Source organism: Halichoerus grypus, chromosome 6 (assembly GCF_964656455.1).
Source record: "Halichoerus grypus chromosome 6, mHalGry1.hap1.1, whole genome shotgun sequence".
NCBI lineage: Eukaryota > Metazoa > Chordata > Mammalia > Carnivora > Phocidae > Halichoerus > Halichoerus grypus.
Genome location: NC_135717.1, coordinates 156339471 through 156354094, shown reverse-complemented (window position 1 = coordinate 156354094; position 14624 = coordinate 156339471). Strand labels below are relative to the sequence as shown.

General features: G+C 38.0%; 1 long non-coding RNA gene across 1 annotated transcript; it reads left to right on the top strand.

The window, feature by feature from the left end:
* Positions 1-9644: 9644 nt before the first annotated feature.
* On the top strand, positions 9645-13733 carry LOC118549041 (uncharacterized). Its single transcript, XR_013448597.1, has 3 exons — positions 9645-9703; positions 11770-11954; positions 13649-13733. It is a non-coding gene; the product is annotated as an uncharacterized LOC118549041 (long non-coding RNA).
* Positions 13734-14624: the final 891 nt, after the last annotated feature.

Sequence of the window (14624 nt, the reverse complement as noted above, 5' to 3'; positions counted from 1 at the left end):
ATCACGACCTGAGCTAAAACCAAGAGTAGGTTGCTTAACCAAATGCACCACCTAGATGCCCCTCTTAAGGCTCTTTTATTCTAAAGTGGCTATCCTCCCCACTTCCTTTTCACATTGTTGATTGGTTGGAGAAACTGGGTCATTTTTCTTTAAAATGTTCCAAATTTTGAATTGTGTGTGTTTTTTTTTTTTAAAACTTCTTTCTCTATTCCTTGTACTTAGAACCTGATTAGATTCAGGTTCAATATTCTTAGGCAAGACTATTTCATAGGTTATATATGTACTTCCCATTACATGACATTATGAGGTACCTCATGTCTGATTGTCTCACCTCTAATGATGTGACTGGTTAGTGAGTTCAGGAGTTGTCAACATAATCCTTCCATCGTTAAGTTCCCCACCAACATTTCACCTAATAGTTTTGGCATCCATTGATATATGTTGTCAATCTCCATCATTTCATTAAGAGTTGCAAAGTGGTGATTTTTAATCCTATTATTTTTTCTGGAATTATGTATGTATGTATGTATGTAGGTATGTATGTATTTTTTAGAGAGAGAGCATGCACGAATTGGGTGGGGGAGGGGCAAAGGGAGAAGGAGAGAGAAAATCTTAAACTCGTTTCACACCAGGAGCCTGACTTCGGGGCTCAATCTCAGGACCTTGAGATCATGACCTGAGCTGAAATCAAGAGTCAGACACTCCAGCTGAGCCACCCAGGTGCCCCCAGAATTATTTTTAAAAACATTCTCATCAGCTATTTGGTTATATAGAAATACAATTCATGCAGGAAAGGTAAGATATATGTTTCATTCTTTCCTATTATTTGTCAATCTTCAGTAATGAGTTGGTGGCCTTAGCAACCCCTAAATACACACAATGAGGTTTGTTTTTTTCCCCCCAGTATCATTATGAACTCATGGAATTTTATATATTGAATGTGTTTCAATCCATTGCTATTATTATTCTTTTTGATGTTTGAATTGTCCCACCTTAGGCCAGAGGGAGCCCTTTAAGTTGGCTCTTATATCCTTTTGACATGACCCCATTAGTCTTTGATATCCTATATATTTTTAATATAACAGCCTCCCTCTACCTAGTCATCACTCCCTGTTGCAAGAATTGAAGTTTCTCTACCTCACTGAGTCCAGACTCCTCAGAAGACATGTTAAGCTTCACTTTCTTTAGAATTTAATTCTTCTCAGACTCAAACATTACACTGGAAAATAAATTCAGGTACCAAGCAGGCTCTCAATCTGTGTGCATTGTTGAGTTAAATTCCGCTTTGTAGAACCTCATATTTCACATGCTAATGTAAACAATATATGGACTCAGGGTGTTTTAGCTCATTTCCATGAACATCTCTAAACCCACGCATATTGTTGTATCTTTATAAAGGAGCTTAAACACACACCTATCAAGCTTCAAAATATCTTCGTGCAACTGTTTCTGTCATTTGGTCTATTAGCATTCTCCTCACAGTGCTTTGCTTATATAAATTTAACAAGATGAAAGGTTGATGCTGAGAGAAGTCTTTGGACAGATTCGTTACCTTAGCAACCTTGCCCCAGACTTAACAGCCCTGACCCAGCTACAAAGTCCTTCACTGGCTAACGAGACACCCTTAATGACAGCTGGCTGGAACTCAGGCCTGCTGATAAAATGACTTGTAATCTGGACAGTAACCTTTGGAAGAATATTATCTTTATCAGATTTCCAAAAGAATCCAAACACCAAACGCAGTTCTACTAATAACTATATTCATAAGGCCATCATGCTTAAGTGCTTCTGGGAAAGCATTAGTAACAGGAAATTAAGTGTTACAGAATAATTGCTAACCTTGCTGCATAAAATAGAAGCTGGCTGCCCAGTGATCTTGTGTTGGTGGTAGTCATTAGATGCCACTGTCCTGTATAATTGAAAAATTGTTTGTATAAAGGAAATATTGTCACTGCCTCATTAGTCCCAACATTTAATTGTATTGGGGAAATCTGAACACCTTTTTGAGGTTCAAATTACACATACAAATTTATTGGCTAGGCGGTTTCAATTGTAAAAAAAAAAAAATCAATTTTTACCTGAGCAAAGACCTTAAATTACCATGTAGTGTTCTTAGAGCTGCCATTTTTAAAAAGCTCTGGATGAATAAAATCACAATTAGTTAACTATTAATTTATTTATTCATCATCTATTGAGCACTTTGGGTTTTTTTTTTTTTAAAGATTTTATTTATTTTTTGTGGGGAGGGGCAGAAGCAGAGGGAGAGAGAGAATCTCAAGTAGACTCCACACCGAGTGAGGAGTCCAACGCAGGGCAGGGCTCAATTCCACAACTCCGAGTCATGACCTGAGCTGAAATCAAGAGTCAGACGCTTAAGTGACTGAGCCACCCAGGCACCTGAGCACTTTGGGTTTGAAACCCTTTGGTAAACCACAGATATTTCCCTGACACACCCCCAGATGATTATAGCACTTGTTTGCAGCTGACATCCATTCTGGCTTGTCAGTGGCCATGCTGTGTAACTGCTAGAAGTTTGAAGACACATTCCTTTACACATTCAAACGTTGCTTTGGAGATTGGGCTTCATTTCTAAGATATGTAGCTGCTTTTGCCCTGACTCCACAAATCTTATTTTGTAAATGAACCAAAGAGCCACAATTAAAAAAAAAAAAATCTAGAAAGGTAAGGAGACTCTCATAGCCCTAGTGCAAAATAAGGAAACATTCCTACATATCTAGAAAAGAAATTGTAGATGTAATAAGCTTCTGTTTAGTGTATGTGAAGGATACTAGGTGCTCAGAAAACTCTAGGTGGTTTAGGTTTTGTCCCTAGTTCAAGTTAGATCCCATTATGGACTGTATGTCGTATCTGCTCAACATTTGTATGTTGAGGGCTTGACCCCCAGTGGATAGTATTGGGAGGTGGGCCTTTGGGAGGTGATTAGGTTTAGATAAGGTCATGAGGATGGAGCCCCTGTGATGGGATTAGTGCCCTTATTAAGAAAAGGAAGCGATCCCAGGGCTTCCTCTCTCCATCAAGTGAGAATGTGGCCATCTACAAGCCAGGAAGAGGGCCCTCTTCAAGAACTGAGTCTGCTGTCACCTTGATCTTGGACTTTTCAGCCTCCAGAATGCTGAGAATTAAATACCTGTTGTTTAAGCCCCCCAATCTATGGTATTTTGTTATAGCAGCCCGAGCTGACTGGGACAGATCCCTAAATTTTACATCTCTGGAGCTTCTTAGTTTAGGCTGGTATCCCGTCTACTGCAGTAGAATTTCACTGCAGTACTTACTTTCAGTTAAGTACATATTAGTGAAGCCTTCTTGTGTGCACTGTGCTAGTAACTTGTCTGGACTAAGTCACAGACCCTATCTCGGCAGAAAAAACTGGTACATAAGCATAGTGAAGATGAGTGACAATACTAAGATCTACGGTTTTATTAAGGGTTGAAATGAGAAAAAAATCATGGAAATCCCACCTATATTTTCTGCAAAACTGTCATAGGGAGGACTGTGTCTTAGGTTGAGCAGTATCAATGGAATGGGGATATAAATATTTCTTTAATTTTTTATTGGTATCTAGAAAAACTGCCATAATTTCTAAAATATGTCTTTTTTCAAAAAAAAAAAAACAACCACATGAATTACATAATTTACTCACATTTCTCATTACTTTTGGGTGCCAGGAAGCCCAGAGATAAGAATTCTAAGCTCAATTTCAGAAAAGCAGGTAGGAAACTGAGTCTAAATCTTTATCTGCACCAACGGTAAGACCTGCCATCCCTGGAACTGCCCTTTGTCTCAGTTCAGGCCGCTATCACAGAATATCATGGAATGGGTAGCTTAAACAACAGATATTTATTTCTCACAGTTTTGGAGGCTAGAAGTCTAAGATCGAGGTTCCAGCAAGATTGGGTTCTTGGTGAAGATCCCCTCCATGGTTGATTGATGGGTGCTTTCTTGCTGTATCCTCACATGGTAGAGAGAGAAAAAGCACATGCTAGTCTCTTTCTCCTCTTAGGAGGGCACTAATCCCATTCTGGGGCTCATCTCAGGACTACATCTAAAACTAATTACCCCTCTAAGGCTCCACCTTTGAATACTATCCCATTGGGGGTTAGGCTTTCAATATATTTAGATGGTGGGTGTGGGGGAAACCAACATCTAATTTGTAACAACCTTCCCCATCCAGAAAGAGATTCAGAAATTTAGGGACATAGGTGAGATTTAAAAAAATCACTGTCAGTGGTGTTGCCTCTCCAGGTCCTTCCCTGGGTCTCAAGAAATTACCTTGATCTCTTACCAGGCTGCGGTCTCCTTCTCTTCTTTCCTTCTACCAATCTGTCCGTACCTGCCCGGGAGTGTTCAAGTGTTCTGTAGCACACTTTCAAACTCAATCTCATCAGAGCCCCACAGTAGTTTTACAATTAATAGTTGCCTCTAGTGGGCCTCATGCTGCACATCTGGCTGAACAACTCAAAATAACTTGGCCTTAAATCCTTGGTGCAGATCTCTTTGCACAAAGATTCCCATATGTATCAGGTATGAACCCCGGTCCACTATTTAGGTGGGCAAGAAATAGAACTTTTATTTTCCTCTATCCTGACTTATTTTAGTGCCCCTAATATCCCCAGGGTTGTAGAAACTCAATATTAGTCAATATATTATCACCTTCTATGTTCTGGGATGGGAGGCTTCACATAACATCAGAGCATTGAGGGAATATTTGACCTCTCATTTTATCTGTGCCTAGAAGATCCTACTGACATGTGTGTTGTCCTGTGGGGACATGGCTACATACATTTGCTGCTGCAATGCACTTTGTTTCTGTCCATTTAGCTCTTTCAGACTGGTTGCTCTGTTTCCTAGGACCTTGTTTTGGCCAAAATAATCATTTTTCTGCTTCTGGGCCATGTTAGATCAGAGAATCCCTGGAGGCTGTTCATGGCCCTGTCTGCCTATAATTGCTCTGCAGCCTTTTGCTCCCTTTAGAAAGATTGGCAAGAAAGGAGGCTGCTGGTAACATCTCCCAAGGTCTAATAAGTTGGTTTAGCAAGCCTTTCTTCCTTCAGAAAGTTCCCCCCGCCCCAACCCAACCCCTACCTCTTCTCTTCAACTCCAACTTGTTTACTTGGTTTTCATTTTCCAACAAAACTGTGCCGGCATACACCGTTTATTTGTTGATCGATTTTCAGTAGTTTTCCCCTTATCTCAGGCCAGGAAAAGTTATTTTCCTTTAAAAAGTTTGCTAACGTGGCTAAGTAGTCCATTAAACAAATTCATTAATGACATGATCATGATTTGAGCAGTTAGGCCGATTTTCAAATGGGATCCTAATTCTAAAACTCTTTATAAGATTTGGAAATATTAATATGATTTTTTTGCAAGAATTAAAAAAATAAAAATGGTTTGCATCTACGCTTCTGGAATTTTATTATAATTTTGTTTACTGGAACTGCTTAATCTTATTTGTTTTATTAGATCATTTTTTACCGCTCTATGAGATTCCAATAAACTCTTTAATAAACATCAAAACTTGAGAGCTCATCAGTCCCTGTTATTTCTCCACAAACAACTTGCTAACCCCATCCTGCCATCACTTTTGTGCCAAACAGATCAACTAGACATTAGTTTATGATTTCTTTTTTTTCTTTATGTAGGTAATATACATTATTTGAAGAAACCAATTGTAATGTGATTCAACACAGTACCGCTGATCAAATTACTCCTTCCAAAGACAGCAGCTGGGAATATTTACTATGGAAATATCTGTATTTAGAATGATTTCTAAAATCAAATTGCTGTAAACATAACCAAAAATTATGAAGACTGTCTCCATAAAGAACACCTCTTGAGGTGGGAAAAGACAGTTTTCCAAATAAGAGATTCTTAGCCCTTTCTTAAGGCTAAACTATACTTTGTGTGGGTGCAATATTTTGTGGTCATAAACAATACTTACCAAATGCATTACCGGTCAAGTTAGGCGTAATTTTGCCAGCCTCAAACATTTATAAGTTCAGCTTGGGAATCTGCTCTAAGGCACCCCAGTTTATTACAACAGTTTCATTTGAGTTAGAAAAAGAATGTGGGACTTCAGGACAAATATAAAGGAAAATTGGACAACTTTGATTACTTTCTCTCCTCTCTTCCTTATATCAAATGATCACCGTGTCCTACAATTTTACCTTTCGACTATAGTTTTCCTCTCTCCATTGCCATAGTTGAGCCCACTGTCATCTCTTGCCTAGGTAACAGCAATGTAGCCTCCCGGCTAGTCACCCTTCTTCAGGTTCATCCCTCACAAAAGCTGAATGTATCCTGTTTTAGAAGGATGACTCTAGAATTCAACTCTGCCCATCTCATTCTCTTCCTTAGAACCCTTAAGGGCTCCCCAATATCTTTGATGTCAAGTCTGAGTTCCATAGCATATACTTCAAAGCCTTCAAAATGGTGTTCCAGGTGATCATTCTTGGGTCGTATCTGTGATCCAGACTTTATGCTCTTGCAATAGTTCATCATCCATGCCAAGCTGTTTCTCCTTTCCAGCTTTGTCTTGACACATAAAAAGCATTCACTTAATATATGTTGCATGGTTGGAGCCCCCAAACAGAGGAGAGCTAACAGTCTATGACCCCTAAACCCAAGCAGTGGCATGGTATAGTGGGCAGAGCATTGGGCTCTGCTGCTTGGTTATACCCAGTATCTGTACTTCTGCAGCCATAGATCCCATCTCTACTTCTTATAGCCATATGGTTTTTTCACCTTGGGCAACTATCCTAGCTTTTTCATTGGTTAAAATGGGCATGAAATTTAGCTATCTGGCACATAGTAAAAACTTGGGAGATGGTAGTTTTCTTTCTTTTTAAAAAATTCCATCAAATTCTAGAGTTTAAGAGAGCAGCCAACTCTGCTGATAAGTGCCTCAAATCAGTTACAGCTGGTTACTTTTCTGGTCCAGCCCCACATACATGTATTAACAACAGAACACAGAAACATAAATCTTGAAACTCATTCTGTGGAGGATGAAATATTACATTTTTACTGCCCAGGGGTTACATGTTGGTTGGAATTTTCCTACCGGATTTCTCCGAGAAATGACGCAATGGGGAAAGGGACACTGGGCATTACTTTTTGAAGGATGGGAGTTAAAAGGAAAAAACCAGAAGGTCCAGAGTGTGGGGTGCCTCTGCAGGAGACTGATGAACATGAATGAGAAAGTACTCAAAGTGTGTGTGGTAGCATTCATATATCTGACCTACTTTACTGATTTGCCTAGGGCCAGCTTTTTTCAGAAAGATTCAGAACGGATGACTAACTTTGTGTCAGTGGTTCAAAATTGGAAAATCAGGAGTTCCTGGTCAACATCCCTAACCTAGAGCCAGGCCTCCTGATGAGAAATCGAAGAGGAAGAGAAGCAGATGGGAGAATCAAGAGCAGATGCAAGTTATTTAAAAGTAATACAATAATTCAGCAGGAATGGAGTGGAAATTCAACAACTTATTGGGTATGACATTTGGATAAATTAAACTGAACAGACATCTAGGAAATAGCAGATAGGAAAAGCAAAATGAAGGCAAAAACTGGCAGGCAAGAAAAGGAAAAGGACTAAATGAAAACAGAGAGTTTCAGGCCAAGGGGAAGTCACTCACATTTGCTATATATTACATTCAGATTTTCATTTTTTTTTTTAAAGAATTTATTTATTTATTTGACAGAGAGAGACACAGCGAGAGAAGGAACACAAGCAGGGGGAGTGGGAGAGGGAGAAGCAGGCTTCCTGCTGAGCAGGGAGCCTGATGTGGGGCTCGATCCCAGGACCCCGGGATCATGAGCTGAGCCGAAGGCAGACCCTTAATGACTGAGCCACCCAGCACCCCAGATTGTCATTTTTTAAATGAAAAAATTAATTATACATATTTACAAGTAACCTGGCATTTAGTGCCAGGTAGAAAATTGCCTGTTTCACTGATTTTCCTCCTTTTTCTTTCTTCATGGCACACATACACACACATGCACACAAACACACACAGTCACATCCACACATGCACAGACACCCACACACATACACACAACTTCATCACTTTTTCTCTTAATGTTTTTGGGAGATGAAACTTTTCTGATTTAGTTTAGTTTGCTGCGAAGCCAATAAAGACTTTATAAAATATACTTGTTCCCATTCAGTAGAAATTCATCTCTTATTTTAATTGTTTATTTTTGATCTGTAGATGCTCTGAGGGTTACGGGATAGTTGAGGTAGAATTATAGATAGAATAGAGACAGAAAGAGAAAGATAAATCAAACCAGGATGAGCTCCAAGCAAAGAGGGCAAGTAAATAGCTCGATCTGAAACATGAAAATGCCTATTAAATAGAGATAGGAACAGCTATTTGTCAAAATTTTTAATATTGATTGTTTGTTGATCTTTCTGCCTGAGAGTCATACTGTGGCCATTCTTACTGATTTATCAAATAGATACCTTGCTTTGGAGATCTTTAAGGAGTGTGGGCTTGCTTCATCTAAATCAACATTAACAAACTTCAAGCAGAATTCTGAATTTTACTTACTGGTGAGTTGGTTTCAAGATAAAGACAGAGTTAATTTGTCAAGCTTGGCCTCCTACAAGGAGATAATCTCACTTATGCCTTCAAAGTAAATTTGACCCAGTCTATTGGACATTGAACCAAGATTCTAATTAAAGGAACCTGTTTTCTTGGCATTTCTATGTTCTGCATGTCACATTTTTATATAGGTGCCTGTATAGGTGTAAATGTTCTATTTTTCATTTTCAAAGATATTATATCTTGGAGACCAAAAAGACAATCAGGACTTTGTCCAGTCTTTTTCCTTTTCCCCCTCTTCACACCTGTCTAACACTTTCACTCAGCATGGCTGCAGTCCTTTCTCTTTTTATTTCCTCACTGTTGGTTCAGGCTTCAGCATAGAATCCTAAAAATAAAGTCTAAGATGACAATAAGAGCTCCCAGGGAAATAAAACAAAAGGGAGAAAACATGAAAAGGACTTGAAAATGAAAGGATACAAAAGCACAGTGTGTGAAGGATGAGGTTGTTGAAAAGATTATGGAATTAAGGAAAATGTGATAATGTAATCTTAAAAAAAGTGAAATGTTTAAAATGAAAAGTCATAGGGAGTGGGAGGTACAGGCTTCCAGATAGGGAATGAATAAGTCACAGGGATGAAAGGTACAGCATGGGGAATATAGTCAATGGTATTGTAATAGTGTCGTATGGTAGATGATATCTACGCTTGTGGATAAACACATAAGACTTGTTGAATCACCATGTGGTACACCAGAAACTCATGTGATATTGAAAAAAGTCAAAATGGGGGTAATAAACATGATTTCTCTGAAAAAAAAAAAAAAAGCCATAGGTAAGTGGATTAAAAAGTTAAAAAAATGAAACTAAAAGTTTTTTTCAGAAAGTTTTGTTACCGAAAGGGAGAATTTTCAGGCAAATCCTATTACATTTCACTATAATTATATAACCAGGTTTATTACTAAACACAGGACACTGTAAAAATAAACAATAGAAGAGACAAGTTACATTTCCCCTTTTTATAATTTTTATCTCTTATTTCTTTCAGTTACCTAATTTCATCTTCATAATCTGTGAACTTGGAACTGGCCACAAGCTCAACATTGGTGGATTCCATAATATTAACGGATACCAACCATTTAGAGCAGTAAGTCTGCTGTCTGTCCCAGAGAACAAAGCTGTCTGTCCTGAGCAATGTAAAGGGTTACCCATGAAAGTGTTTTTACAACAGCCGTGTGGGCTATGAAAAGTGAACAGATTTTACATCAGTTGTTTGACTTGGGCAGGTTTTTAATATATAAATTAGAGATAATGACATTTTCTCTACTTACCTTGAATGAGCTACACTGTGCATATGATAGAATATGTGATTAACTATAAAGAACCAGACATAAAAATTGGATGGTGTTTGGTTCTAAGATGATAATATTAGGACTACTTGAAATGTTAAAATTTATCTGTCATTGGACCCCCCCCTCCCCCAAGTTAGGAGAACATGTGTATGGTTCAAAATACAATATATACAAAAGGATAATTAGTGAAATGCTCATCAGCTAATTTCCCCTTAATGATTGGTTTATTCAGTCATTTGGCGCATATTTATTGACTGTAAGGAATCCATATCACACCACAATTAGAAATAATATTGATTGTTTATATTGGACAATGTTCCTCAACCTTTACTCAGAAACTCTTTGGGTACTGTCATCATTTGAACATTAAAATAAAGAAAGCAAAACCCACAAAGTAAGAAAATGTATGCTCAGCTTTTTTGTGAAAAAAGAAAGCAAGAATCTATTGCATTCCTGTTATCTGAGGGGAGTGTTTGACAAGTTGATTTGTCTTTGATTTTGTGTAAATGCTTCCGTGGCCGCATCTTTTCTGTTCTCCAAAGCAGTGGTCATTTCTGAGGCTGGCAGTTGGACCATCTACACATTTCCACTGTATTTGGATAGACTTGCCTTTTATTTTGAGGATATAGGGCAAAAAAGATGGAGAAGCTCTTCCCTGGGACCTGAACTGTGTTAAGCATATGAACAGATGCTTAGGGTTACAACTGATACTTGCTGTGCTGAGTGTCAGGTCCTGTGTGACAAAGGGGCTTTCATGCTCTTTAAGAAATCCATTGTGTGGATGTGATAAATAGAGATTTCTCAAGCAGTCAAAAGGGACCCCTTCTGTTCATGCTAAAGATTTCATACTGTAGTGCATATCTCTGAACATATGGCCCTTTCTTTATACTGTCTGCTGGATCAATTCCTTAGAGATCCAGTTGTATCAAAGGGTATAGGCATTTTAATTTTTGATAGAGATTGCCGAATTCCTCTCCTTAGTGATCATGGCAATTTATGATGTCATCAGAAATGTAAGAAAATGGCTGTTCCCTCACATCCTTGTTAACAGAGTATTTTACCGAACATTACTGATCTTTGCCGATCTGTTAGGTAAAAAATATATCTACTTGTAGTTAGTATTTACATTCCTTTTACTATGGGTAAGATAAACAGCTTTTGATATATTTACATTACTATCCATATTTTCTGTCTAGTAAACTATCTCATATCTTTTGTCCGTTTTTCTTTTGGGTTATTCATCTTTTTCTTATTGATTTGTTGATGCTTTTCGTATGTTAGGAAAATTATCTTTTGTTCTGTTATGAGTTGTAAAAGTTTTTCCCAGGTTGTTTTTTACTTTTCTTTTTGCACTATTCCATACAAAGATTTTTAAGTATTCTTATGTAGTCAAGCTTATTAATCATTTATTTGTGACCCTTAGGATTTTAAAAATCATACTTTAAAAACACCTTCCCTGCTTGAAGATAATAAAAACTAAGAAATAAAATACCTCTCCATCTTCTCTTCTATTTCTTTTAAGGTTTTATTTTCCACCTTTATTTATGTCTTTATTTATGTCTGTCTTTATGTATTTATTTACTGAAGAGAGAGAGAGGGAGAGAGAGAGAGCACAAACAGGGAGGAGGGGCAGAGGGAGAAGGAGAGAGAGTGAATCTCAGCACTACCACCCTGAGATCATGATCTGAGCCAAAATGAATTAATTTTTTGGAGCATGACTTTATTGCGTTCTCTTAGTTACAAACACTATTCTCTCAACTATTCTCAGTTGATTTTCTTGGGTTTCTAGGCAATTATCTTATTTGCAAATCATGATAATTTTACTCTCTCTTTTATAATTTTTATCTCTTATTTCTTTCAGTTACCTAATTTCATTGTTGGAGGAACCACTGAGAGGACATGACTGCCAGTTGACTTTGAGCTGGACCCAGACAGTCAGAGACTCCTCACCCCCTCCCCTGCAGGCACTAGAAGCTCCCCCAAAGACACGGCCTTGAGATAGTAATGTGTTGAGACCATCTAGATGGTATATGTGATTGAACCTAGGTAAGGCCTCTATAGAAACTTTTAAGATTTGGTGGACAGGTGCAGGGATCTACCCATCTTATGGCCCCCCAAGACAAGCCTTATATATAACTTCCCTTCCTTATTACACCTGCCACCTTCCAGTCTGGAGTGGTCTGCTTCTTTCTTTGGTGTCTCCTTGCCCTTAGGGCCAGTTTCCAATTTCATCCAGGGAACTCCTGAGGTTTTGAACCAACATTCATTGACTAACCAGGTGCTCCAGGATAATATGAAATACAAGTGGTACAAGTGAATTTGTTGCCGACTTTAATGAGAATCTTCTAGTATTTCTCCATTAATTGTGATATCAACTTTTGGGTTAAAGTATATACTTATATATTTACCATATTAATGAAGCATCTATTCATGTTCCATCATATTTTTCTTTTAAAAATAGGAATAGGTATTACATTTTATCAAATGACTTTTTAGCACCCATAGAGATGATAATATGCTTCTTCTTTAATCCTCTTAACTAAACGGAATTTTAAAAATAGACTTCCTTTTTTTTCATTTCATTTAATTTAATTTACCTATTTTTTTAATTTTATTATGTTATGTTAGTCACCATACAATACATCATTGGTTTTTGATGTGGTGATCCACGATCCATTGTTTTAAAAATAGACTTCCTAATATTTAATCCTAGCAGTCCTTGCAATTCCAGAGTAAACTCCACTTGATTGTGGTATTTTATTCCTTCGTTATGCTTCTGAATTCTGTTTCCCGATGTGTCATAGCATTCTTCCTTCAATATTTATAGGAAGGGTTGGTTTTTTGCTTGAAATGTAAAAAAAAATTATGTTATAAATTTTATGCCAGCTTTTTCAACCTCTCTTTCTTTTTATGTGCACCATTGGATTTTCAGTGATGTGGTCTGGTATTTGGGGGACTATATGTGTTCAATTCCTGATTTGCCTAGAATGAATCAATCAGCCAAGAATTTTATTTATTTATTTGACAGAGACACAGCAAGAGAGGGAACACAAGCAGGGGGAGTGGGAGAGGGAGAAGCAGGCTTCCTGCAGAGCAAGGAGCCCGATGTGGGGCTCCATCCCAGGACGCTGGGATCATGACCTGAGCCGAAGGCAGACATTTAACAACTGAGCCACCCAGGCGCCCCTTCACATACATTTTTAATCTTCTAAAAATCTAATGTCATATCTCAGTATAGCCTTGCTCACCCCATCCATACCAGCCAAAGTAGACTCTAGAGTGACAAATCACTCCCTCTAGGGTCCTGTTCAAATGACACCTTCTTCATGAAGACTTCCTAGTCCCTCCAACTCAGAGACAAGCTCTTTCTTTAAGGATAACTACGTTTTTCTTTATAATTGTCTTCTGACCCTTCCCAGTTTTCTGACGTACATTATTCAACAGATTCATTAGACGTTTGTAGGCGTTATGCAAAATGCTTTCATGATATTATATTGTTTAATCCCTATCACAGTCCTTTGATTTAAATACCATACAAATAAAACAATGTGAACGTGGAGAGTCAATAATTCTTTTTTAGGTTACAGAGCTGGTAGGCTGCAAAGTAGGAATTCAGCTCAAGTCTGTGTGATTTGAAACCACATACTCCTTCCAGCAAATCATGTTGATAAAGCAGCAGATCATCTTTACAATTATGTTGTATGTTTCCCTTTCCTCTATGAAATTCTGATTTCCTTCAGGGTCTTGCCTGTGTCTTCATTCTCTTGGAATCCCCTATATCTTCTTGCACATGGGAGAACGAAATAAAAGCCGATCGAGTTGGTGGAGCAGAGTGCATATCTTGAATATGGTTCCAATAAAATTTCAAAATGAATTATGGAGTTTTACTCATGCATTTAATCTCTTTTGTAGTTCATCAATCCATACATTTATAAGTTCTGGCAAAAAGACTCTTCAGAAGGATTTCTGGAGTCATGGAATATGGGCTTTGTTTTCATGGTTACTCAGCTGTGGAGCATTCTGGTGGATGTTGTCTGGAGCTGGGTCACTGGGCAGAATTTTCAGTGTTAATTGGCTGTCGTTTATCTCAATGCTGGAAAACTGTGGAGTTCTGCTTCCCCAACCAGAAGTGATAGCTTCCTCTTTCAATCCTCATAGAACTCTATACCTCTTTTATCACCTCTCACTTTCCACCTGGTATTACAGTGATTTATGTGCATGTCTTATTTCCTTTATTACGTGGTAAGCACCTTAAGTTCTGAGCCCTGTCAGATGCATTACCCATTGGGCTCACATGGTGCCTGGCACATAGTAGGAGCTCAGTACATTTTTAAAAAGTGATTAAAGTAGGTTCTAAATTCAGCAAATCTTGCTCCCCCTATCTTACTAGCACCATTTCAGCATTTTTTTGCTGTTCCCCACTATTCATGTGGGTGGTATGAGCCAAAATTGCTGAAAAAGGATGTAATTTCCCTTGTTAATATAATTACTACCATATATTATCACAGTACTAAAGTCATAACATTCTCATTTTCAGTGGCCTACACACATCACCAAGATTATCTCTGGAGGAGAAATGTATCATGTTTGTTTTCAGTCACAGAGTGAAATGCTGCCAAGTTTGGTGAATATATATGCTCAGCCTCTTTTGAGTGACAAGTGCGTAAATGGGGCCATCTTATGAAAAAAATGTAAACTTCCTCTTTGCATCTGGAC